Below are 27,154 nucleotides of genomic sequence, written 5' to 3' on the forward strand. Positions count from 1 at the left end.
ATCACTATTTTCGATATCCCAAAGCTGGAACCAACTCAACGCCCATCAACAGTAGGACACATCTACATTGTGGCGCAATCATAGGCTGGACTACTACTCAGCAGTGAGAATAAATGAACCATAAATGTACATAAAAACATGGATGAATCTCACAAACACTGTTGAGTGGAAAAAGACAGACGCAAAAGTGTCTGTACGATTCCGCACATACGGTGTTGAAAAGCTTGCCAAACTGATCAATGCCGTTAGAGGTCTGATTGTGGTTAACCTTTCAGGAGGTCGGGATTGGAAAAGGGCATGAGGGGGGCTTTTGAGAGGCCATTAATGTTTCTTGATCTGGATACCCATTTTTACAAACACGTGTAATTTGTGAAAATGAATTGGGCAATTAATTTCTTTTTGGGGGGGGGGAATGGGCAGGCTCCGAGAATCGAACTGGATCTCCAGCATGGCAGGCAAGAATTCTGCCACTGAGCCACTGGTGCACCGCCCAGCAATTTACTTCTAATCTGCACACTTTTCTAGATTTTCGTATCCACTAATAGAACTTATGGGAAGAAAAAAAAAAAAGGACCCTGAAGATGTAGATTTCTACGGGCCACCCCTGGAGATCCTGATTCACCCAGTCTTGGGCAGAACCTAGGAAGCAGCATTTTAGCAAATTGCCAGGGGAATTTGCTGCAGCTGGCGCCTGAGAATTGCACTTTAAAAGCCTGGCCCTGCCTGGGGGTGGGGCATGGGAGGTAGTAGGAGGTTAGCCGTGCTTGGCAGCCACCCGGTCATCTCCAGGTGCTAGGGGGATGGCTCAGGGTCCTGAGCAGCGGATGGGGAGGTGGAAGGGCAAGGTGGAGGGCTGGTCAGGAGGCTGGGGAAGCTGCTCCTCTCTGGAGCTCCCTTAAGAAAAGACAGCGCCTGAACTCTCAGGCAATACTGGCTAGAGGATAGGGTGTGCCAGTCTTTCTCTGGGTGAGGCATGGGAGGCATCCCTGGGCCTCTGTTTCCCTTGTTTGGCATGGGAAGGTGTCTTTACAGCCTCAGAGGCAGTTTCTAGCCTGGGCTCCACTTCACAGTCCTACCCCTGGATAACTGTGGGCCTTGGGTTGTTCACCCACAAAACGAGGAGTTGGGACTAGATGACCTCTGCACCTATGGCTTATATTTTATCGCTGAGCAGCTCAGCCCTCCCCAGCTGACCACGAGCTCCTGTCTCATTTGCCTTTGATCCCGGCACTCCCCTTGGGTGCCTGGCACAGGCATAGCCCAAGGAAGCCTCTCTGGATCCCCCTGCCCTGTGATATGCTGGGATTATGGTCCCTTCCTTTCTTGGGGTTAATGCAAGGACACTTGGGTCTCCAGATGTGGGGGGTGTGTGTGGACAAGCCACCATGCCCTCCCACCTCTGGCGACACTGTCCTTCCTGCTGGACCAGGGGGTCCAAGGAGGCACCCCCGCCCCCCAAGCTCGGATGGTTTGGCTGTCTCTGCTGAGTTCATTAGAGGGTGAGTTATTAACTCCTGGCTTGGGCAGGGCAGCCGGGGCCCTGGGCACCCCCTGGAGCCGACAGGGGCAGGCCTGTGCTAATTGAAGGCTTAATTAATTTTCCCAGTGGAGGCTGCAGCCGGTGCCTTCCCTCTGCCATCTGGCCATTTGTCTTCTCCTGGTGGGATCACCCTCTGCCTGCCCGGGGAGCCCTGGCTGCTCCTCTGTCTGGGAAAAAACTGCCCTCCTCCCAGCTCATACCTCTGCCCTCCTCCCTCCTTCCTCTCCACCCAGGGGCTCCTTCCTTGGCCCCTCTTCCAGGTGCCCCAGGGGGTGCTTCTCACTCCTCAGGCGTCAGGATTACTTCTAGTCTTGGACATTTCCACACAGGCCCTGGGGCTTTACCAGGTTGACACTGAGTGGCCCAGCAGAATGTTCCTGAATGGGTGGGGCTGGACTCTGGCCTCCCTGGTCATTCCTGAGCTCAGTACACGGATGTGCGCAACCCCCCACTATTGGTGAGAACAAGGCACCCCTCAGGCCACATCCAAGAACTCAGTGAGGGCTCCTGAGGGATTTGCTGGCCATCCCTAGCCAGGTGGGGGAGAGAAGGGGCTGCCTGGAGGCGACCTGTCCCCAAGACAGGTGATGCAGACAGAGAGAGGGAGCGACAGCCAGAAAGCTCTTACAGGGAGCCTGCCCTGAGGGTAGGGCCCTGCATCCTTCATCAGATTTTAATGCACAGCAACAACCTGAGGTAGCGGTATGGTCCCATTTTACAGATCCATATCCCACTGCGGGTAAGGGGGGATGCCAGGGCTGGCCGCTCTGCAGTCCACACAGCCTCGGGTCGAAGGCACCTGTGAGTTTGAATTGGCCAATGTGGGGCCCAGCCACGCTTCCAGCACTTCTCCAGGGAGAAGAACTGGAAACTGGTGTTCTGCAGCCTGTGTCCTTATGCGATTTCCTCCTTTATTTCTTCTTCCATACCAGAATCCGCTGCCCGGGCCCTCCCAGAGTGGGAAGAGGGTGGTATGGAGCAGTGGTGAGAGCAGAGGAGAGAGGCTGTCAGGAGACGTGGGCACTTGCCTTGCTCTGCTTCTGGCCTGATGAGGGACCTTGGGTTTTCCCCTTGGGCTTCCATCTCCTCATCTGCCCTCTCCAGCAGCTGTGAAACTCCCATACGTCATGCACGGTAAGTCCGAGAAATGTTGCAGACCCAGGACCAAGTAGAGATGAACCCCGGAACGTCCCAGGCAGGTCTTTGCCAGAGGGCAGGTGTGGGACACTCACATGCAGGGGCCAGAGCTGGGCTGGGCAGGGCTGCGGTTAGGGTCGGTTTAGGGACTTAGATTTGATTTGGGATTGAGGAAGAACTAGGATTTTTGTGAAATTCAAGATTAGGAATGAAGCTTCAGTCCAGGGTTGGAATTCATGAATCAAATGCTGCTCAGTTAAGGGGTGAGGCTAGGCTTGGGTGGGGTTGGGGTTTGCATTAGGATTGCTGCTTTAAAGGCCAAGATTGGAAATGGGGCGGCCCTGAGAGGAATGGGACGCGGGAACTGGAGTGTGAGCTCTGTCCAGCTCTGCCCTGACCCACTGTGGTGTCTTGGGTCATTTTGCCACTCCCAGCCTTGGCCTCCTCATCTGTGCAAAGGGAGTCACAGCTCTTGCCCTGCGCCCTTGGCTCTGACGAACACCAACCACCGTGCTACTGAGCGGGTCCCACACGTTAGACTCCCTGCTCCTGTTCTCCATGTGTGATTATGACAAGCAAGGGAGAGCACTGATGCACAATTACTATTAAAAGCTACAAGCGACCAAAAGCTAGAAGATATGTGAGTGTCTGTTTGTGTTGGGATTAGGCCTCTCCTGTTCGCAATATGAGATTAACCCCTTCCAGCTCTGGCTCCCAAATAACATGACGTTTGTCCTTGGGGGGATTATGGTTGTAGAACTGAGGCAGAGGAGACAGGACTGAAACTGGGTGCCCCCACTCTCTCGAGGGATGGTGTGGAGTGCCCCTCCCCCAACTACCCCTGCCCGCCCCCCACTACCCTGGCACTTCTTGGAGGCTTCTAGAGATCCTTCCAGTGCCAGCTATTAAATAGGAACATCTGGATATCCAGGCCCCAGAGTGCCTGGCACAATCCCATAAGTGTGCTTGGCTGGCTGGTTTCAGCCACGTGGTCCCCTCTGCTGGCCCAGCCTCTAGCCACAGGGCCCTGGACTCCAGAAGAGAGCGTAGGGAGCTGGGCTGGGCGCCCATTTCTTCTTTCAGGCACCTGGCATGCTAATCAGAGACCTCTTGAGCTGGCCTCTTAATGCCACCCCTGAGAGTGACCCTGACAAAAGCCACAAAAAGAAGCAGGAGCCTTATTTCTGGTCCTGAGTCCAAGGTCTGGGGTACACCATGCCTACCCATCCCCCAACCCCCTTCCTGCACAAAGTTTCAGATGCGCTCCTTCTTCCTGCGGGGAGGGATCACTGTCGGTGTGGCCCAAAGGTGGACACGGGGCACTGACCTGGCCCTGGCCCTGTCTGGAAGCCTTGGCATCCTTTCCATCTGCTCTGGGTGAGTTGACACTGCGACTGGCAGTGGTGGCTTCTAGGAGTCCACCCTCAGGGCCGGCAGAGGCCTCCCTGCTGGTCCGTGAATGGGCCACACACCCTCCCCTGCTCTGCCTTTGCACTCGCAGCTGACTCTTCCTAGGATGCTGTCGCTCCAGATCCACTCTCAGGGGCCCCAGGGACAGACGCTCAGGGGTACCAAGGTCAAGTCTCTGTCAACCAGATGTGGGTTCTGTGGACCAGAGTGAATCGAGTATCTGCTCTGTGCCTGGGCAGGGATACAGACCTTGGCCGCCACTTGCCCCTGTCACCTCGGTCTTCACATCTGTGATGGCAGTGAGTCACTAAGCCCATTCTGGTTCTCACATTCTGGGTCAAGAGCAGCTGGGATCTGGCCAGAGAAACAGACACAGGATGAGAAGAGGGAGGAACGGCGTGGTTTGTAAGAGGGCAACTCGAGGCCTATGGGGTGGGAGGTAGGCTCAGGAAACACATGGCCCGGCCTTACCACTGTGTCAGGCATCTCTCTCCTCTCCTGCAGATGAGTTGCCATAAGTCTGGGGAGCCTGGGTGTGTCCTGAGTGGACACTAGTGGGTGCTGGTCTCCTTGTGAACTTGGCTGAATTTGCACCCTGGGAAGGGGGAGATGCCAGGAGGTGCAGGTCCAAGCCCTGCTTTTGGGATAGGGCAGGCCCAGGTGACTGGCCAAGCTGCTGGTGGGGGACAAGCCGCAGGCTTCCTGTTCTAGCGACTCCTCACCATGGCCCCTGAGAAGGGTCTTGGCTCATTCCAGCTGCCTGGAAGCATCAGCCTTGGATCTCCTGGCTGGGCATGAAGGACCCTGGGGCTCAAGGGGATAGAGACAGGGTGAGGGAAGATATGGGGCGGTGAGGCTAGGGTTAAGCAACCATCATGGGCAGTGGGTGTCTTGCTTCCACCTTGTGCTGGGGTGTTAGTATTTGAATGCCACTTTTCAACACCTCCTTGCAATACTGAGTGCCTAGGCAAGGGCCTGTCCCCCACGTCTGCAGGGGACTTGCTGGTTTGGGGAGAACATGCTGGGCCTAGCAGATCTTTTATACCCCACATCCCAAATTGGGGATTATTTTTCCTTTTGTTTTTGGCATGAGCAGGCTCCAGGAATCAAACCCCGGTCTCCGGCAGGGCAGGCGAGAATTCTGTCACTGAGCCACCATTGCCAGCCTGCAAATTAAAGATCTTTTTCAAATCAAGCTGGGGCTCATGAACTGAGAAGGGGTTTTTGCTCTGCTCTTGGGATGAAGCAGGCCAGAAGACAGAATCTGAGTTCTCAATGTTGGCATTTCCAGGACATTTAAAGACTTCTGGGAGCAAGGGATGGGATATTTAGGGACACGCCTGTCCTTGCAGATGCAGTATCCCGGACTCTGGCTTCCAGCCCCAAGGGGGAGGGCCTTACGGCTGGGACCAGAACCTTCAGTCTCCAGGGATGGGGGAGAGAGGGGGTTCAGGGTGGCCCCTAGCCCCACAGAGGAACATCAGGCACACATGGCAGCTGAAGTGAGCCCCTGCTGTGGCCCTGACGTCGGAGCCACACTGCCAGTGGCTCTGCTATGGGGGAGCCCGTGGAACTCCAAGGGACCCCCTGTAGCCTCCTGCCACAGCACCCTGTCTGCTGGCCCTAGTCTGGTGTTTGAATGTCTTACTTGAGTCCCTCTTCGTGTGGAATTCTCCCCTCCCTCTGGAGCCTGATGGTTCAGTCGTATCATTCTGGCCTGAAGGCCATAGCCGCTACATCTCTCACACTGAGCCACTGGGTCCCTTAGAGCCGAGCATTTGGGCGCCTCAGTTTCCTCATCTGCAAAATGGAGAGAATAAGAAAGCAGCTTCCTAGGGTGACTGTAAGGACCACAGGAAATAAGGTAGGCAAGGCCTTTAGCAAGTACCAGGAGCATCATCAAATGCCCAATACCTGTTAGTTTTAACTTTTGGCTGATGTGATGGTGGAGAAAAGCACAGAAATTGAAGTCGGAAGAATCTGGGTTCAATTGAAACTTGTTGGCTGTGTGACCTTGGCCAAGTCTGTTAACTTCAGTTTGCTTATCTGTAAAATAGATTTTTAAAAACAACTTACTTTCTAAGGTCCTTGGGAGAATTGAAGGGCTCATTTATGCAACTCGGCTCTGCATTTAGCACACAGCTGATGCTCAGTGTCAAGTTCTCCTACCCACCTCCTCTTCCCAGAATCTGAACATCACCTCACCTGGGCAGGTCTGGTCCCAGTCTCTACGGGTTGTTTTGAAATCAGATGAGACAACAGGTGGAAAAGCTCTTTGTACAGGGGTCTGCATGTGTGAGGACTTACAGCCCAAGAGGACAGGCCTGCCACCCGACAGAGCCCTACAGAAGCAGAGTCCTCAGCCTACCTCCCCATCCGAGCCAGGCTGGAGGCTGCTCCCAGCAGCGCTCTTACCTCTCCATCCTAAATGCCATTTCCCCCGTCTGAGCTATAGCCACTGCCTGCTGTCTGGGGCGGCTGGAAATTTCTCAGATGTCGCTTTGATTTATGGCCCTAGTTAATTCTCGAGGAGGCCCGTGAGATGCGCTGAGCGCTGGAATCTCAGTGGGATAAATCATTTAACAGGTGGTTAAATATTCCTTAAGGTCTGGGGAGCACAGGCAGGGTATAGACGGAGGGGCAGGGGCTGCTTCCGTTGGTAGAGATTTGGCAAATTTCTAAATGGCAGAAGAGAAGACAACGCAGCCACAGCAGAGCCGGTGGGGCCAATGTGTCCTAAGCCAAGGCTGGAGGCAGCCACGGGGGTGACCCTCCCTACCCACGGGCTCAGAAGTCTGGGGTGCTGAGGCAGTGCAGGGTGGTGGGCCAGGGGCAGGCAGCAGAGGCACCATGCTGTATGCTAGCACAGTCAGGGCTCCCTGCCAGCTGGGTACTCCAGAAGAGGTCCACGGGGCCTCAGAAGCTTCTGGCTGGAAGGGAGAACTCTGATGCCGCCAAACAGCCGGTCTTGGAGAGCAGGCAATGGGAGGCAAACTGGACAGTGCGTGCCCTGCCTGGTGGCATTCAAATAAGAAATCAGAGTGAGCTGCCAACCAAAACAGGGCTGAGCTGGTGGTTTGGAACCCCAGAATTACTCCTATATAATCCCTGTACCTCAGTTCTGCATGGAGATTTATGGTTTCAAGGTATATTGTCATCCTTGATAAAATTTAACTCTCACTACAGGTTCCAAGATCAGCAGGGCAAGGGGCATTTTCACATTATACAGAAGAGGAAATAGCTCAGAGACGCTAAAATCCTGCCTAAGGTGGCATAGCTGGTTAGAAGTCAAATGAAGTCCAGGCGAGGGGATGGGAAAATGCAGTGCAGCAAAAGGGGGGTGGGAGGGTCACAGATAAGGGGTTTTACACATAAGGAGACTGAGGTTCTGAGAAGTGAGGAGACTCGCCCCAGGGCAGGGACTCTGTGAAAGAGAACTGGAAGTAACCCAGGTGGGAGATGTCTGCGGCAGCCTCATCTCCCTCCCCAGTTCCCTGTGCTCACATCTCCCTCTGGGTCGTCCCTACCACTCGGCCCCCCAGATGTCCCATGCAGCCCAGGTTCTGGTGTGGGCTGGAGTGAGGCATCACTAGATCCTACAGGAGGACAAATTCCTCTGGAGCCAGGGCCGAGGTCAGGTGGCTGGGGAAGGGCTGGCGAGGCCTGAGGCCTGGGCTTTGGACCAGCCCTGGGCTCAGCCTGGGCTGCAAGGGCCAAAGGAACCATTCTCAGGGAAGCAGGCCTGCTTGAGGGCCTCTACGGGCTGCTGGGGGTGCAGTCTGTGCCTCCCAGAGGGTCTCTCTGGCCTACAGCTCTCTAACCAGGCCAGAAATACTTGAGCACAGCTCCAGTGGGCACAGGCCCCATGTGGGTCCGCATACAGGCTGCAAGGGAGGAGGTTAACGTTTTGGTGAGTAAACGGGACCAAGGCTGATGAGGAGCCCTGGGCCTACATTAAAATTGCCCCTCAGGAGGTTCTAGGGCTTGGTGAGGTAGTTGAGGAAGCCGCAGCTGCCGGGGGACGACACTTGCTTTGTCAAGACAGAGCCTACTCTTGGCTCTGACCAAACCCTCCTGGGGGCCTTGGAGCTGCCACTGACCCGCGCTGGGCAGGTAGGGGCTGGATGATCTTCAGGGCAGCGTGTGTGTGTGTGTGTGTGTGTGTGTGTGTGTGTATCTGTCTGTCTGTCTGTCTGTGAGGGGTTGGCAGGCAAATGCGACACTGTAAAGGTCAGGCCCTGCCTCTCCAGCCAGGTGTGGCCCACCCGTGCTTTGCTGTTGGCGTTGTGGTATGGTTTGGGAGTTTATCGTGCCTGGGGTTATTTTTCATGGCAGGGCAACGTCTTGGTCCCTGCATTCCCTGGGGGTTACCTGGCCCCAGGCTGGCCCCTGGTAGTTTAAAGGAGATAATACATGTCAGAGCACGCAGCCTTGTCCAGAAGTGTTGTCAGGACTAGCGAGGGCCAGGGAGGAGCCAAAAGTCCAGGGAGTCCCCCAAAGAGCCTGGCCAAGTCCCACCTGGGGCTGGGCCAAGGCAGCGGGTGGGAGTGAGAGGGCCAGGTCCTTCTGGGTATGCTGTGAAATGGCGCCTGGGGCTGCCCCACCCCCACAAATGCTGATCTGGGGGCCCCCATCCTCTGAGATGTCCCATCACTCTCACAAATGGCGGATGAATAATTCACAAGCGGCTTTGGCTTTATGAAGCATTCATTTGTCCTGGGCCTCCAGGGTAATTAACTCTGGAGCCAGCACCAAGGAACATCATCAACAGCCCATTAGCAGCTCTCCGCCCTCAGTCCCTTGATAAACTGCCTGCCTGGGCCCCTGGGGGTCAGGCTGGGCTGCAGAGGGCGATCCAGTTGTGCAGGGCTTTGCTCCCATGGCCTGGGGCACAGGGCAGACTGTTGCTCATGGATTTTGCAGTAAGCTAGACAGTTGGATAGACTCTTAGAGGGGCTTCCAGAGGAAAGAGCTGAGGTTAAGGAGGATTTGTGGCCTCTGGAGCTGGTGGGGACTTTTGAGATCTTTCTCCTTGTATAGCTGAAGGGCGTGGGTCCAGCTGGAATGGGGAGGTTGCTGGCTCCAAATCATATAGCTAGTTGGGGTGATAGGGGGTGCCAGGCAGATGGGGAAGTCCCAGTCTAGTGCTCCTCTCATTAATTAGGAATGTCTCCAATTCAGGGCCCAAGAGAGAGCATGGAGGAGGGGACCCCTGGGAAGGGGATCCGGTCTAGAGGTTGGTGAGTGAGGTGCAGCAGAAGTTCCTACCATGTCCCCAACCAGGAGCTGGGGCTCCTTCCTAGTCATTTCTGGGCCCCCCATAGGGCTGGGCAATCACGTGCTGTCTCTCTTTGTTGTTCTCTGTTGGGAGACATCCATGGTTTCTTTAATCTGCCATCTGCTGCTTTGGGGCTCTCAGGGAGACTGAGCCCTCTGCAGCCTGACTAGCAGTTCTGTCTCCCCTCCCCAAACGCCAAGGAGCACTAGCTCATCTTGAAGCATGGGCTGTGACAGAAGACAGGAAGAGCTGAGCCTTCAAACAACCTTTGCTTTGTGCTTCCACTTCCTGGGCCCTGGCTACGTATGTTTTGGTTTTAGTTATTTTTTGTTTTTGTAGGCAGTGGTAGGGAGTCAAGAATGGGCAGAAAGAATGCAGAGTAATACCTCAAGCAACTGTCCCACCAAAGGGGGAACAGTAACAGCACCTCCCTCTTTTGGTTGCTGAGAGGATTAAGTGGGATAATACATGCCAAGTGCTCACAGAGAAACTCGTTCTGTCTGCAGAGCCAGCCAATACTGTAGCTGTGCTGCTGCTATGTCCTGATCTCTCTCCCTCTTAAAAATAAAAAGTATATTGAAACAGTTTTTAAAATCCAGCTCTTTCTGAAGCTTCATAAATCATTAGATGGCAGCTCCATCCTTCCAGTTGATCAGACCCAGTCCTTGGAGTCTGCGTTGACGCTTCCCTCATGCCCCAATCCAGCAACTGAGCCCATCAACTCTGCCTTCAAGCATAAGCCTGGTCTGGCCACTTCTCACCTGCTCTGCTGCTTCTCCCTCTGTTCTGGCTGGTTCATGTTTCACAGAACATTCACTGAGCACTCTCGGTGGACTGTACTAACCCCTCATTGCCTCACTGCTTCTGCCCCCCACATCCCTACTTAAAAGCAGTACAGAGATATTATTAAAAATCTAAGATCGTGCCATTCCTCTGCTCTAAATCTTGCAGTAGCTCCCATCTTCCCTCAATGTGACAGTCAGTGTCCTCACCAGGGCTTGAAGGATCTGGTCCACCCTCTCCTGCCTCTCTCCCTGGCACTGTCCAGCCACCCTTTTTCCTCAAACACACTGAATATACTCCCACCCTGGCCTTTGGAGCTGCTACTCCCACTGTCTGGAACATTCTCCCTCCAGATATCCCACATAGCTTGGTCCTTTCAGTTCACCTCTTGAGGGAGGCCCTTCCTGATGTCCCTAATCATGCCGACCCCTTCTCTCCCTTGCCCTACTTTGCTACCCCCCCTTAGCACTGGCCATCAAATATCTCTGATGTTTCATCTCTTCGCTTATTGTCCACCTCTCCCCTGCAGCTCCATGAGGGCAGGGAGTCCAGGGTTGCCAAGTGACTCACTCGGGGGGCACTTTTACAGGAGGTGCTGACAGGGTATCTGTTGTCTTCATTGCTGTACTCCCATCACCTAAAATAGTGCCTGGTCTAGAGGGGGTATTCAGTGTATATATACTTAAGACTGGAGGTCTCTCTCAGAACACATCCACTCTGCATTGCTCTGTAGTTGACCCTAAATTGGTCTCACATCTGGTGCTGGTCCCCTGTGCACTAGGTGCTGTGTGCAGTGGGTGGATCTGGAGAAGCCAAGGAGGAAAGCACGGTTCCTAGCCTTCAGGAGCTGCACTCTGCTAGGGGGAGTCACACCAGCGAGCGAAGAATGACTCTGGCAGGCCACGTGCCACAGGCGTGGTCCCCATAGCTGGGGCTCAAAGAGGATGCAGGACCCTACAGGTGAGGGACAGGGGTATGGGCCACCAGGCCCAGCTCATTGTCCTCTTACACATTTTCCAAATTCAGATGCACCCCTTGTCCCTGCCTCTGTCTCCACCGGCCCTGTTCTCGTCCTTATCTCCCTTTTAAGGATATCTCCCAACAACCTCACTAGCTGCCAGGTGGGTCCCCTAAATCAAGGATCCTCACAGCTGCCAGTGACCTCTTTATAAAGCACAAGGCCGAGCCTGTTACTCTTCCCTGTTAAAGCATCTTCACCACCCACCACGGCAGAGCCTCAATCTGGTGGCCCACAGGTTGAACACAGCCTGTGGCCATGATTTGGGAGGCTCCCTTGGCACAGGCCTGCACAATATGTGAGAAATTTAAATTGCTGATCTCTTAAAATGAGGAGATTTCACACATGAATTGATTTCTGGCTTTACTGGGAAAAAGCCAGAGGCGGCCCCATTGGGTCCAAATCTCTGCAGGCAATGGTGGGATGGGGCCAAGGAGGGAAGGCTCCTATTAGAACTTGTGTTCTCCAGTTGGCCCCAGTCCCCACCAATCCCAGTTCCCCCACAGCACCACTGGGCTTTCTCTGTTCTCTCTCCCACAGCCTGCTTCCCTTGTTTAGGTCTCATATTTGGCTTCTTTGGCATTTGGTTTGTGTTCCTCAGCCCAGAGAATGAATTCCCGACTCTTCCATATGCACAAGTCTTCTAGACTGGCCTCATCACTTGCTGCTGCCAGCTTGGTTTTTGGACTCCAATAAGGGGCAGCTTCTAGCTTCCTGCCATCACAGTCACATTTTCCTCCTCTGTTCCTTTGCCCTCTCCCTTTCTTGGCTGAGTTCTCTTCGTCTTTTAAAGCTCAGCCCCTAGTGGCTGCCCAAAGTTGGGACTGGGGGTATTGACTGGAAAGGGGCATAAGGGAGCTTTCTGGGGTGATGGAAATGCTCTCTCTCTCGATTGGGGTGGTGGTTACACCTGTGAACTTTTGTCAAAATTCATCAAGCTATTCACTTCAAATGGATGCATATTACAAATTATACCCCAAATAACTTTATAATAGCCCAGTCCAATGTCATTATGTCCTGGGAGTCATCCTGGGATGCCCAGGCTGGACAAAGTACCCACCAGCAGGCTTGGGAGGCACCAGGACTCCTCTGTCTCCTCACTCACCACCCTGGATTCTCAATCTCTGGGTGTGGCTGCCTCCCACAGGCTGCGGCCCATTTCCCTCTGGCTCCTTAGCTACCAGCACGGTGCTAAGCATGTAGCAGGGGTTTAAAACAGGTGTCTCTGTTTGGTGTTGACCTGCAGAGGTGGAGGAGGGGGAAGGGGTGAGCATGCATTGAGCTCAGCCACAGGAACCACCCCCCTTTTTCTTGGGCTTTGGGGCAAGAAGTCTATGGAGTCAAACAAACCTGGGTTCAAACTCTAGCTCTGTCACTTACTAGCTGTATGACCTTAGTAGGCGAGTGACACCTCTCCTCGAGCCTGCTGGAGAGACACTAAGGATGGTACTTACCTCTCAGACAGGTGGGGCTTAAATGAAATAATGCATGCCAGCATGGAGCTGTGTGGTGGGCAAGCAAAGGCACTGCATCGAAGCGGCCACTTTGTCCATACCAGGCCCTGAACTAAGGGCTTTTCTCACATTAACCAAAGCAAGTCCCACACATCGTTTTGAGGCGCACCAACCACTATTACTCCTGTTTTATCAGTGAAGAGATCGAGGCACAGAGTGGACAGGCACTCGCCCAGGGCTCATCCACGCTGCACAATCCGACTCCAGCTGGAGCATGTGGCTGCTCAGCTGCTCTTTGTAGTGTGTTATTTCTTCCTCCTCTCCTCCCCTGGTCACAGAATCATCTCATCTTCAAGGTCACGGTCACAACTATCGGGACACTTGCAAAGGCATGGCCTTCTCACTCTTTCTGGATGGAAAACAAACTGACCTCATTGCCAGGGAAATGCCTGCGGTGTGTTGCCAGGAGCTAGGCACGGATTAACCATGTAGATGTCACATTTAGCCAACAGCCATGAAGTGCAGGAAGTAAGCTGGAAGCAGGGAGGGAGATGGGCTAGGAAGCAGGCAGAAAACCCTGAGCCTGGATGGGGAGAAGAGTGTTGAAGAGGGCTTGGGGTCCTGGGTGAGACGGTGCAGCCGGCCCTGCTCAGACCCTAGATGCCAAGTTTCTTGGTTTTACCCCCATCTGGTCCAGACTCTGGGGAGCTGGAGGTGATGCTTGTCATCCCCTTCATCTACTCATACCTTATGAAGTTTGGGGAACCCTCCAAACCCATGAGACCCTGTCTCCAGTCTGGAATATCAGTACTTGCCCTCCCAGATGCCCCTGTAGCCATGGCACAGGCACATGATCCAAGTTCCACGAATAAGAAGCCGTGACCCAAAATGCAGGCTCTCGAGCAATCTGTCGTGTGAGGGCCACAGGCACACCAGCTTTGCGAGCCCACGCGGCAGGAGTTTTAGTGGCAGTGTGCCCGGTGACGGTTGTGATGCCTGGCCTGCTGCAGTGGCAGAAACGTCCCTGCAATCCAGCTCTCTGCAGTGATTTTGGCCGACATTCCTGATTGTACAGCTGCCAAGCCTAGCCCTCTGGCCCTCCCAGAGACTCTGTGACTTACCAAATATGCCATAATGAGCTCCTTTTCTGCTTTAACTATTGGGAGGTGTTGTGGCCAATAGGCTCAGTCCTTCTGGTACCATCCCGTGACCATCTTATACACCTGCTGCCCAGACCACCCCAAGGGGTCAAGGGCAGGACTCTGCACCCCTCTTGGGAGCCCCCCGCCCCGCAGAACTGACGAGGAAGGAGCGTGTGCTGGGTACGGTGGGTTGTTCCGTTCAATCCCTATTTCTACCTTCTCCTGCCGTGCTTTCCCTTTTGCACTGCAGAGGCTGGAAAGCTAAAAATCCCAGGCTCCCTTGGGTTCTAGATATGATTGAGAAAAATCCCAGTCAGATGCATTCACACATGAGACTTTGATTTGCAACTGAGAATGGAGAGGAAGGGCATGAGGTTTCCATTTCACTAAAGCCAAGCGTAGCACAAGTGGCGTGGTTCTGTAACCAGATACATATGGCAGCTTTCCGATCCTGTGACTTCCTGATGTGGCAGAGGCAGCACCCACTGGCAGCCCAGTTCTGGGGGGTAGTGTTTGGAGTGGTTCCTGGAAACTCAGCTAGAATCTCTTTGGATTTTCTAGTACTTTTTGAGCTCTCTATGCCCCGTGATCTTTTTCTGCAAGAATCATGGGATTCTGTCATCTGCAACTAAGTATACCTCTCACCCTGCCCAGTTCTTCCTCCATGGTTTACCCTCCCCCAGGTTAGGGGGGTGCCTCCTGCTGCCACAAAAGTCAGTTAGCTTTGTCCTCTGGGCAGAGACTTCCTTGCAGCTGTTGGCAATGCTTATCTGTCTCCCTGGGATTTTAAAGTCTAGGGCTCCCCCAAGGACATACAGGCTGGGCCCTGCAGCTGTTCCTTGCCTGCGCCTGGCTAAGAGTCCACCAGCAGGTGAGCTCTCTACTGCAGCCATGACTCCTTGGGTCAATCAGGGTTCCTCTGGAGAGAGCAGATGCCTCTCTAGCTAGTTCAAGCAGAAAAGGATTTACTACTATTTGTAGTATCTAATCATCAGTATTAGATGACAGAACTGTTGAAAGGGCTGATGAAACAGACTCCAGGGTGAGATTCCAGGAGCAATTCCTGAAGCTATGCTGCAGAACTGGGCTTCCAAGAAGGCTGTTGCTGATCCTGCAATCAAGAAGCTGTAGAGTCTGGACATTTCCCCCAGCTGACAGCTCCAGAAACATACCATGTCTGCCACAACAAGGAAACCACCAAGTCAGGAACCATCTGTTGGATCAGAAAGTGGCCACTGCAGTTGCAGGCTCCCAAACCAGACTGCTTCTGCCATAACCCCCACCACAAACATGGGTGCCCCAGACCCTGTCTCTTTCCCCACATGATTCAGCTCTAAATCAAGGTCTCATACAGGTGCATCTAAAGTGGTTATTGGGCTGGTTTGAGATTGTTGTGTACCCCAGAAAAGCTGTGTTCTTATTCCTAATCCAATCTTGTGGGGGCAGCCCTATTGTTTAGGGTGGGACCTTTTGATTGGGCTGTTTCCATGGAAATGTGATGCACCCAACTGTGGGTAGGACCTTTTGATTAGGTGGTTTCCATGGAGATGCATCTCTGCCCATTCAAAGTGGGTCTTAATCTGCTTACCCGAGTCCTTTAAGAGGAACCATTTTGGAAAAAGTTCAGACCTGACATAGAGACATTTGGAGATGCAGCAAGAAAATGCCCCCAGGGAAGCTGTTTGAAATCAGAAGCCAAAGACCAGCAGATGCCAGGCACATGCTTTCTCAGGTGATAGAGGTGTTCCAGATGCCACCAGCCTTTCTTGAGTCAAGGTCATTTTCTGGATGCCCTAGTTTGGACATTTTTGTGGCCTTAAGACTGTAAACTTGTAACATAATAAATCCTCTTTATAAAAACCAACCCATTTCTGGCATATTGCATTCCAGCAGCATTAGCAAACTAAAACAGTGACCCTCAACCACCTCTGGAACCTAGCTGCAGGGTAGTCTGAGAATTGTAGTTTTTGATATGTTAGAATGGAATGCAGTTGAAATCCATGTTGGATGAGGTGAGCTACCAAACGTACTTTCTTACCCTCCTGCCACCCTGACAACGTCTCCAGGATATCCAAGACTTAAGGGACAGCCAGGGGCTGGAAGCATCTGAGGAGGGAACTGAGGCAAAGGTTTCCCAGAAGGACTGACATTGGATGAATGCATCGGTCAAGTGCCAAGGAGGGCAGCAGAACGAATGTCTGTTGCTGCAGAGTGGGAAAGCAGGAGTCTCAAGCTAGCTGCTCCAAATGCAAACACACACATGAGAGCTCATCCCATCACAAAGAGGCTCTCAAGCCCAGAGGCCAGAGCCCTGCTGAGGCTGGGATGGAACTGAGCAAGTGGGCTGGCCATGTGAATCCATAGAGATAGAGCTGTCTGCACTGGAAAGATCCAGCTCCTTATGGAATGGGGGTGGGGGTAGATCCAGTCTGCTGCCAGGGGAGTCCCTCTACTATGGGCACAGGCTGCCAGGAAGTGGTAAAGAAGTAAAGGACCGCCAACTCTCTGCTCCAGTCACATGTTCCACTGGGCCTTGGTCCCTAAGGTCAGGGGGATGCCTGGTTAGAAAGGCCAAGGCAGAGATGGGGATGGGGTGGTGGTGGAGATGGGCAGTGAGACCCCTCCTGGGTCTTGTTCTCCACAAGTGGCCATTTTCCCAAGTGATATTTTTCAGAAAACAGTCTATTGATAGGAAGGTTGTGAAGACTGATGAAGAGGCATTAGAAGCCACGTAAACGTTTGGCCAGGATGTAAGAGATGAAGGAACATGAGGGCTTTGCCCTTATCCAGGCCTCCGAGCCCTGAGGTCAGAGCCTGGCCACACCTACTTGTGTGGCCACACCTACTCAAGTGTGTGACCCTGAGCCATTGCTTATCCTCTCTGTGCCTCAGTTTCCTCATAGACATAAAAATAGTCTTGTCATCATGCCTCCCACAAAGGTTTTTGCAAAGTTGGTCTTAGGAGTTAACACCGGAATGTGCATAGGACAGAGTTTGCAACAGACTAGGTGCTCAATAACTGTTACCTGTTATTATTGCCATGTGCACTGATCTACTTCTATGGTCTCTAACAGGTTAAGCCCGGAAGCCTGGGCCTGGAGCAATGGAAATAGGGCTTCAGAGCTCTGGCAGAACTGTTAAGTGTCCCTGGGTTTTGGAGGGGCCTAGTACGCAAGATTCTTTCCATAGCTCCATTTATCTTCCATTGTTTGGCTTCCAAAGATGACACTTTCAGAGTCACCAGATAGCTGAAAACACAGCTTCCACCCCTCTACGGTCTGCATGTCCTGCAGGAAAGAGGGTCTTGGTTCCAGCATTCCTAGTGGATGTCTTGAGACACATTCTGATTGGACCGATATAGGTCACGTGGCTAGCTCTGAACCAATCACCATACCAGGCCCTCAGTGTACCAATTGGCTTAGCCCAGGTTATGTTTTCTACCCCCGGGGTAGAGTGTGCCTCCCCAAATGCCCAGGATCCCCAAAAAAAGGGATCAGGGGCTGCTAGGAAGAGGGAAAGAGGTAGGGGGAAGCTGGGAGAGAACCAGGATGTTCACCAAGGATGCCCAGAGGGCACTCTCTAGGACCACCCCCCTTCCCTGGGCCTTTCGTCCTTTCTGAGGGGACGGAGTTCAGGGAGGGCCCAGAATCCTTCGGGAGAAGGACCTTGGACCTCTACATGCACATGGAGCAGCACCAGGAGAATCTACCCCTTTCTCCTCTGTCAGCTATTGCCGGTCTGTTCGTTCTAGAGGTTGGGCATGGAGGCCCCACTCCCAGTGGCCCTCACTAGGATTCCTGGGCATGAGGTGGGGGTGGGAAAAGCAGATTTAGAATACATAGAGATAAGGAAGCTTGGGAGAGAGGCAAAGCCGTTTTAGGGAAGGGGTTCTCTTCCACTGGTGGATTCCTTTGGACCATCCCGGAGCTTGTCATCCCTTTTCAGCCACATCCTCCCGAGTATGTGTGTGTGCGTGTGTGTGCTCACACGTGCATGCCTGGGGGGCTTGTGGGGGAGGGGTCATGCTTTATGCATGACAATTCCCTTTCTGCAGCGTTCAGTGCAGTGCCTTGATCTCTGCATCTGAGTATCTCCCAGGTACCCTTTCTTACCTCCTCCCCCTGCCTGCCACACCCCACCCAAGGCACCCAGTTCTTTCAACAACTTCATGTGGCTCACATGGACTTCAGTCATGCTATGGGTTTTTCTGAGTCCTCTTTGTTGTGACAGCCATCCCTTCACACTCCAGTCTGAGCCAGGCTTTCACAAGCGACTGTGCCTTTGTGTCACGTGCTGTCCTTTTGCCGGGAATACTCTCCCACCCCGCCCCTCCCTCCTCTGCATGCCCACGGTGGTGGAACCCAACGCTAGCCTTCCGCTTAGGGCCTTGTGTTATCATGGGAGCCCAGGATTTCTCAGGCACCAGAGGAGGCAACACGGAGTCAAACCTTGGCTTTGACATCTCGAAGTATCCAGCCTCTAACTCAGTGCATGGGATAGAGTAGGTACATGAAACAGGTTTGCTGAATGTATGAATGAGTAAATGAATGAATGCAACATTGCACAGGGATGGTACTTTCTCTACCCTAAAGCTCTCCTTGACAGCCTTGGGATTAGTTGATCCTCTCTGGCAGCTACTGGAGCTCCTGCTTCAGCATTTCCTTCCTGTGGAAGTTCCCAGTGACAGAAAATCAATTACAGATGCTTTGCATGTTTGTGGGCTTTTAACGAGAGCGAAACCAGCTGCCTGGATTGCCCCTTTCGCTAACATTTCCAACAGGGTTTGTGCAGGCCAAGTAAATGCACATAGAGAACATGTAGACAGAAATATGCCCTGTGGGTCTCTGTTGGTCTACGTGTGTGTGTGTGTGTGTGTGTGTGAGAGAGAGAGAGAGTGTGTGTGTGTGTGTACAGTGAGGTTTAACCTCCCCATCCCATCCCTGGCCCTCAAGAACACATCCTGGAATCAAAATCGAAATTAACAAGGTGCCAGGGTTTAATATCCCCATTTTCACTCACTTTTAGGAACTGATATGGAAAAATTAAAATCTGGATGAAACCCTTGAGCTATAGCCTTCCTATTATTTTGAAAAAATATTACCAGGACTCACACATCCGTGCACTGCTTTGCCATGTATTCTGATATATTCCGTTTGATTTTTTTTCTTCTGTGATGCTGCTGGTCGCAGCCCATGAAATTGATTTCACTACCCACCAAAGGGTCTCATCTTGCTGTTTGAAAATCACTGTTTTAGAACATGTCCCCCAATTCTAGGATTTTTATAAAGGAGACAACGAGAAGCCAACTGTCCTGTGTACTTGGTGGAGAAATGAAGACAAGGATGAGATGATGGGACAGGTGCCGACTCCAAGGGGAGACAGCTGCCTCTCATAAAGCCATCAACAAATAAAGATCCTCACGGGCAGAGGCTGCCTCGTAGAAGGGGAGACTGGCATTCAGTGTCAGCCTGGGGCAGAAGCTTTGCAGTCACGTGAGTGTAGGGAATTTTCCAAGGCAGAGGTCACCTTCCATCCCTACTCCCTTCCCTCTTACCAGCCTGCCTCTCCACCTTCCTTATTTCTTTTCCCTCCCCACTCCATCCCCCTCCACCCTTTCTCCCTCCCTCTCTTCCTTGCCTTCTGTGATTGGCCTTGGTGAGGGCCCCTAGGCCAGCAGGGACCCCACGGTGAGGCAGTAAGGAGTACGCTGTCACTGTCCCAGGCCCTGGCCGAGCTGACCTCCTGTCTGGACCCTTCCCTTCCCTGACTCGTGGCCCTGGCTGAGCTCTGTTATAGCTCAAGGCCCTGGGGTGCCGGTCCTTGCTTTCCCTGTCATCTCCCAGAGCCCTCCAGGGTGGCTGATGGCTGGGGCTGGACTGGAGCCCCAGAGACCTACTCATTGCCCAAGGGGAAATTAATAGCGGGTGGAAGCAGATGTTGGTGTTTGTTTTAATGCTTTCTAGAGCTCAGCCCATCCCCAGCATATAATTTTCATTATATGATATCAACATTTAGCTTCAGCAATGGAAATGCCAACTTTAATTATTTTCAAGGAGTCTTGATGGCTCTGGGAATAAATCAATATAAATAATGTTTTCATAAATTCTGAATCATGCTCCTAATAGCGTTATATCTATAATTTTAATATTCAAAAACAATTTTTCCTTGTGTCTTTAGCAATTAATTGCTGGCAAGTGCTCATTTTTATGTCCCCTTGTGGCTGCCAGCCCTGAGTCCGGGGCCATATAGGTGCAGAGGCCACATCTCCGGCCCCGAGGCTTTTCCCAGCTCTGCTTCCAAAAGGGTCAGGCACAGGATGACTATTCTTCAGAAAACCACTCTTTTCCTCACAGTCCCTTTAGAGTCTACTCACTCTCAGGCCTGCAGTCTCCAAGATGCCTCTTCTGGCCACCATGGCTGGCCAGGGCCGGTCCCTCTTCTAAACTCACCGGCTCCTGTCTGAGACCCCCCCGGGCTTGGCAGTGAGCAGTGCAGCGAGCGCAGGACAAGTCCACGATGAGCCACTCGCCAACTCTTGACTCTGGCCAATTGATAGGTGACAAAGCCAAGGGCCCTCTGGCAGGTTGCAGTGAGTGATGCCAGCGGAGAGAAGCAGTACTGGAATTTATTCAAAGGTCTGGGATAGCTCAGATTCTGCAAGGGCCGGAGAATTTGGCCTGGAGGCAGCCACCCGGGAACGACGTCGGAAATTCCACAACAGAATTGGTCCTGAGTGGACGCCACTGGCAACCGCCAAAGTCCCGGCCCCTGCAGTTTGTTCAGCAGACAGAATAGGGCTGGACCTTGGGGATCTGTTGTAAGAACAGCTGCCTTTGAAACTGCTGTTGCCGAAAAGGAGTCTTCTTCCATCCCCAGCCTCCTGCTCGAGGTCCAGGAAGCTGTACTCCCCTGGCACAGCCTGGGGCACGCTGCATAGTCCAGCTGCAAAAAAGTAAGGAAAAGTGAGTATCTGGTAGTTATTAAAGGAGACAGACTTCCTGCTAACTGTAGGGGCGAGGGGGTGTGTTCTTAGACATAAGTATTCAGATGGTGGGCAGCCAAAAAGAAGGGCAGACAGCCTCTACTGTGGCTACAGATATCCTCCTACCTGGCAGCCCTAAGCTCCTCCCAGCTCCACTGCTTCCCAGTAAGGAACGTAACAAATGCAGCTCCAGGCACCTCCCTCTCCGGTCCGATTTCTGCGCCAAGCATCCCTTATGCTGCACCTTCTCGCGTCGGCTAGTCTACAGGGAGGATGTGCTGGGTGACCAACCACGAGGCTCTGGTCCCTGTAACAGTTATATTTCTCAGTGTGAGTAAATAATTGACTTTCCAGATTTTACAAACTGTTCTCTCGTGATATCACATCCCGTGAACCAGTTCCCTGGGGCCCGGCTCCTTCTGAGCTACCAGCCACGCGGGTTTCCCTTTTCCAAGGCCTGTGACCTGGCCTGGCCCCTGGCGGCCACGTGGGGCTGTGCGGACGGCCCCGGGCTCTGCCCTTGACCCTGACTCCACTGAGATTTTCCATCCACACAGTTATTCAGAAGGAGCATGGAGTCAGTGTCCTCCCTCGGTCATCACCAAGCTTTCGGAAGCAGAAATCAGAATTTATAACCTTTGTGAATTCACTCCCACAAAGGTTTAAGAGAGCAGGCCTATTAAGGGATTTATTGAAGCATCACCTTCACTTTAAAAGATGAAATTAGATTCAATTGGCACTCTCAGGGAAATTCCAGAACCCACCCTTCCTCAGTGCTAGTTAGGTGTAGGATGGATGGATGGGTGAATGAATGAAGGAAGGAAGGAAGGAAGGAATGAGTGGCAGTCCTGCCCTCCCAGCCCACTACAATCCTGGAGGGAAAGGAGTCCGAGAGTCTGGGTGAGGGAGGAGAATTAGGGGCAGATGAACCTCAGCCATGGAAAACCTTTAAGAAAGACTATTCTCATGTTGTTGGGAAGGCTGGGGGTGGGGCTAAGCAAAGGTGGAGGGATGGGTAGGGTGACATCCTGGGTCCCTTTTTAGGAGAGCAGCAGGTGATGGACTATTATCTCCTGGGTACCTTGTTTTAAAGGATCTACCAGAGGCATCAGATTATTTTTCCTTTATGCATGAAGAGAAAGGAGAGAAATTGAAAAACTCTCTTTACAAATTTTGTTTCTTTTAACCAAGAAAGGATACAAGTCATTATGCTATGCATTTGAGTATTGTATACCCAGGGAAGCTGGTTTATATCACTACTGAGCAGGAGCTGAGCAGATTAACTTTATATTCCACAGGGCATTTCACTCCAGCATCCAGAGGCTGTGTGCCGACGTGGGCTGCGCTGGAGAATGCTGTTCTTCTCCGACCTTGTCCAAGATGCTCTCGCTCATGCATTGTTCCCAACTTCCTCTCCTTTGCCCAGCTCTGGTCCCTCTCCTCTCCCTCCTACCTGTCCAGATTTTTAATTGTAAGCAGCTAGGAGTGAGGAAGACCTGTAGGCTGGAGACCCCAAATAGGAGTCTCTGTGGAAGCCCCACAGCAAGGTGAGGGGACGGGACTGCACTCCCACTCAGCTGCCAGGAGGGCAGTGTCCTGCTTCAGCAAAGCGACAGGGAAGGAGAGGGGTGAGCAGAGGGGCCAGGTGGGGGGACCAGAGGGAGGGAGGCTGTGCCTCCTGCTGCTCGACAGGCTTTGGGGGGCTCAGGGAGAGCAGTAGGGCTCCAAGTGTGGTTCTTTGTTCTGGAGCTGGCCTGAGAGCTGCTGCCGAGGGGTGGAAGAGAGGTGAGGCTGTGAAGAGCTGCCTGGGCCAGTGGTGCTTGACGAGGTCTGGAGGATACGGCCTTGCCTTCAACTCCTACCTCTCAACCTTCCCTGGCAGCTGGGCAGGGGGGAGCTCGGGAGCACCTCTGGGGCAGCATAGGAGAAGTAACCTGGGGCTGGGGCTGCGGTGGGCACAGCAGGCCTGTCCAATGGCCCAGATCAGCCTGCAGGGGCTCCAAAGGGAGAAAGGCTCTGTCCCCTCCTGCTGGCACTGGGCCCTGGCCCAGGAGAAGCCTGCTGGTGGCTCCCAGGAGCTTCTGGTCGGGCCGTCCCTGCAGGCCGGGAGCCCCGCTGCCCCTGTGGCGCTGCCCCGTCCCTGGTATCTGCTCCGAGGGGACTCTGGCAGCCTTCTGGGCCTGGAGGTCTAGGCTGGGCCAACTGGCGCCTTACCCTGAGCAGCTGCGCCCAAGGTGGGGTGGGTGGGTGCTGCAGAGGAGTTCCGCGGAAATTCTGCGTTATTGTCTGCCATCCGGGGCTCTCACCAGGACCTGCTTCCTCTGTGCAGGGCGTCCCAAGTTGACCTCTGCAGGGAAGAGGTAGGAGATGGGCGGGGATCCCAGGCCTGGCACAAGGGCCTCTCCCTTGGCCCGGCCCATCGACCCTTCCACCTCCTTGTTGGGGAGCAGCTTCCTAGAATGCTGCCCTCCTCGGGGCTCTCCTGCCCACAGGGCTCTTCTTTACCCACCCAACCACCACCTCAATTTAAGTCCTGCTCCTCCCCTCCAGCCCATGCAGCCGAGAGGTTCCAAGGTACGGGAGCCAGAGAGCACCCCCCAGCCCCCACATGAAAGGAGCTCTGTGGTGCCCTCAGGTCCCCTGTGACGTGACTGTCCCAGGCAGTGCTGGGGTGGAGGCTGCGCTGGATGGAGAATCCTGCCCCCTCCCACCCAGGCTGAGTGCAGGGCCCCAGGAACACCCACCTTGGCCATGCTCGGCTGGGCCTCAGGCCCTTCCCGGGCCGCAGGCTCCCTGCAGGTCCATCCCGGTCTCTTCTCTCTGGCCTCCACTTCCCATCCCTCATCAAGCCCTAATTCAGACATCCCCCCCTCCATCCCTTTTCTTCTGTCCTAGTAAACACCCTTCCCAGAGAGAGCCAGAGGCCGTCTTCTAAAGAAAAGGTGGGTTGTCCTATCCTGCCAGCTCCTTACACTGACGCCCCTTCTCCGTAGGTTTGTGCTAACGGGTCCCACCTTCTGGGGCGCCAGGGGGAGGAGCAGGGCAGCGGTCCCAGGGCAGGGGGCTCTCCCCATAGCCTGGATGACCTTCAGCAACTCAGGCCTCTCCTGAGGACCTGATTCTTATCTGTAAAATGAGGGGGAGAGTGGACCCCACCAGCTTTAGAGTATGTTTCCTGGACGATGTTGGGGAGCGCATAACCCCAGTTTCCTTTGCTGAATAAACGCAGAGACTGATAAATCCATAGAGATGTGGCATGTTGAGTCAGAAGAGAGCTCCCTCTAGGATGAACACTGTTCTCCACCCATCAGAAGAAGGGAGGGAGCTGACCTGGGCACAGCGACCACATGAACGACGCACCCTGGCTGGAACTTGGGGATTCCTGTGACCGGTGGTCAGAGCCCATTCCCCACATCCCAGCTGCTTCCTCCCTCACTGCCCCACAGCGTTGTGGTGAGATAACACGAGATGATTCATCTCAAAGTGCCCTGTTGACACAAAAGACCCGTGCAGATGGTTGGAGATTGTCCATTCAGTTCAACCACCCAGTAGGTATGATGACCAGAACACAGCTCTGCCTTCCAGGGAGTGAACTGGGATCTCCCAGTGTCCTCAGATGGGGTGGGAACACAGGTGTGAGGATAGGGAGGGCCCCCCAGGGCTGGGCAGTCAACAGGGGCTGTGCTTCCCTAGGGAAAGCATAGATCACCCAGGGGAGGCATCAGGGAAGTGCCAGAGGGGACAGTGGGCTGCCCATGGAGCCACAGGGCAGGGCTGGGAGAGAGGCAGGAAGGGGTAGGGGGAGGAGCCTGAGGAGAAGCTAGCAAGGTGTCCCTACAGCCCCACGAGGACTTTCATAGAGTTTTTGTAGAATACAAAAGTAACGCAAAGAGTGCAAGGGATGGCTCTGAGGGCAGAAGGTGGAGTTGTGTTTGGGTCCAGAAGCAAAAGGGCACAGGGTAGTTCTGAGTTGAAGGGATGGGAGAGGGTGACCATGGGGGTAAGGGTGGGACCTCGCGAGTACAGCTTCCACATACCCAGGTCACTGTGCTTTGTACTTGTGACCCGGCCAGCCTGGCCTGCCCATGGGGCCAAAGGGAGCATGAGATCAAAGACAACCTCCCCTGGGGTGGGCAATAGCCAGAGCCCCTGGGCGTGGTCAAGTATTGTGAATAGGTTGAAGGTCTAGCGGCTGAGGAGGAAATCAGTGGAAAAGCAGTCAGTAGGCAGAGACACGGTGTGGTCTGCCCTTCCAGCTCCTGCTGCATCCCCAGCAAGCCCCATCTCCAGATGGCCAGCTCATCTGTTGACCCCAAGAGCCCCATCTCCCAAGCAGCCCTCCCCGTCTTTCAGCTGCCTCAGTTTCTGCAGGTTGCACATGGCAGACTCTTGCAACTTAAGCAGCAGAACTGGGAAGGCCCTTAGAATTAAGGTGAGAAGTCCACACTGCCTGGAGCTCAGGGCTCCTTCCACTGCTTCCCCTGCCGGGGCCTCCCTTCCCTACCTCCTCTCCCAAAGACCAGCCCTCCCCATTCCCCCGTGGAGTAAAGAAGGATCAAGGATTGACCCCTCCCTCTGGCTTTCCATGCTGTGAGCTCTGGATGCAGGTCAGGATTTACCTGAAAATGGAGGTGTGAGCGTCAAGGGTTCGAGTGCCTATTATTAGTAGCAGTAATATAATTTTTTACATCGTCTCACCAGGCCTTGTGTCAATGCAGGGTGGTGACCCTTGTAAAATCTCCATTTGACAGTTGAAGAAGTAGGCTTCAAGAGCTTACAGACTTTTGAGACCAAAGTTCTATTGGTGGAATAGGAGGCAAATGGGTTGACATTTGAGAGGCAAGGGGACTCTTCAGTGACCCCCACAATTCACTTTCCTCAGGACATTCCCATATGTCTTTTCTTGACCCTCTGCACAGTCACAACAGGAGGGCTTAGGAGACATGTGTTGGCCTTCATGTGTCCTCAAGGAATTTCTCTTCAATAAGCCAACCAAGAGGCCATTCAATATGCTTGCAGCATGACTCCCAAAATGTGTAGAGACATGGCATGCGTGGAGGGGGGGGTTGGGTCATTATGGAGAGGCCGCTTGACTATTCCTGACATTCTTTCATCTTCACTCCGTAGCATCAACTCATTTCCTGCACGGAATGAAGATAAATCGCTCCTCTCCAGAAAACTACATTTAGTGTCTCATTCTTTTCGTGGGGCAGGGAGATTTTCATCGACAAAGCGTTTGTATTGCAGATGGCTTGCCATATGCCACATTCCCTCATGCTATCACCTTGTAAGCAGATTCTGTCAGGTTTTAGGAGTAAAAGCTTAATTAACGAGTGGTGTGTACAATTATGTACTTAATTATCTACTGCTTTTATTTCTTTGTTGTTTCTTGCTTTTCAGAAGTTTGGTAACAATTACAGGCAACTGTTCCCTAATGCAGTTTCTCTCCACACTGCTCTTTCTCTCTCTGTTTTTTTGCTATTCAGAGACTGACAGCCTTGTGGGAGGAAGTTCTCTCTCCATTCCTCCCCTAATCCACAGCTCAGGGCAGAGATCCGCAGCCTGGGCCTCACTCCAAGCTCACTGACCAAAATCCCTGGGGGTGGCCTGGGCAAGTGTGTTTGTTTGGAAGTTTCCTATGGGATCTATTTGAAACCCTAGTTCGGGCCTCCATGTTGCTAGGTGGGCACTGAGCACCCCCCTCTCCTTCCTTCTCCTTCGCACCCTGTAGGTCCATCCTAGAGGCGGGTGGGGTGGCTGGTCTAAAAGGTGATGAGGAGGCAGGAGGCAGCAAAGGGATAGTCCTAAGGCACGATAAGGGCAGTTTGGGGAAACTGGGTACAAAAGCAGGAAGAATGAGGATGAAAGTACAAAAAGCAGCAAATTCTTTGGAAAGAATTTGCTGGGTTGAAGCCAGTTCCATAATTTGGGGCTCAAAAAAAAAGCGAGTGGATTCACCGGAAAGCATTTCCTCTCACATCCTGTATGACCTGAAACCCATGACTCTGCCTCAGCCTTGTGTATGCATCAGTGCCGAGGTGTGTTCTGTTTTAGGAAACCTCCTGCAGAGTTGAAAGCTCACTTCCCAATATGTGATGACAGAAGTGGCCCAATCGCTGACAAGGGAAGACTGTGAAACGTCGGGGAGTCAGCCCATCTAAGCTCCCCAGCAGGGCCAAGGTGCTCTGGGCTTCACAGCTGGCAGGCGTGTCCAGCAGGAGGGCCCCAGGTTCTCAGTACTTGGCTGAGGCTGGTGCAGTGTAGGGGAGGCCTGGGGAGGATGGGTTGGAGGATGGGAGAAGATGCAAGGGCAGAAGAATTGCAGAATCAGGAGATCAGGGCTTCCCTTTCTAACTTGTCACTGAAATGAAGAAAAATGCAGAGGACTAACCACCCCCCCCCGCCCCCAC

The 27,154-nt window shown here is 53.3% G+C and overlaps 1 long non-coding RNA gene across 3 annotated transcripts; it reads right to left on the reverse strand.

Moving 5' to 3' along the window:
• Positions 1 to 699: 699 nt before the first annotated feature.
• LOC143684506 (uncharacterized) lies at positions 700 to 27,146 on the reverse strand. Of its 3 annotated transcripts, XR_013176056.1 has the most exons (6): positions 23,489 to 27,146; positions 20,871 to 23,091; positions 17,942 to 20,704; positions 6,002 to 6,133; positions 5,736 to 5,887; positions 703 to 4,441 (listed from the first exon to the last, which is right to left on the reverse strand). It is a non-coding gene; the product is annotated as an uncharacterized LOC143684506 (long non-coding RNA). The 3 variants fall into 3 exon arrangements; XR_013176055.1 differs by having other exon boundaries at positions 700 to 4,441; positions 20,871 to 27,146; XR_013176057.1 differs by lacking the exons at positions 703 to 4,441; positions 5,736 to 5,887; positions 6,002 to 6,133 and adding an exon at positions 7,971 to 14,975 and having other exon boundaries at positions 20,871 to 27,146.
• Between the last annotated feature and the right edge of the window lie 8 nt (positions 27,147 to 27,154).

This window comes from Tamandua tetradactyla, chromosome 5 (genome assembly GCF_023851605.1).
Source record: "Tamandua tetradactyla isolate mTamTet1 chromosome 5, mTamTet1.pri, whole genome shotgun sequence".
Taxonomy (NCBI): Eukaryota; Metazoa; Chordata; class Mammalia; order Pilosa; family Myrmecophagidae; genus Tamandua; species Tamandua tetradactyla.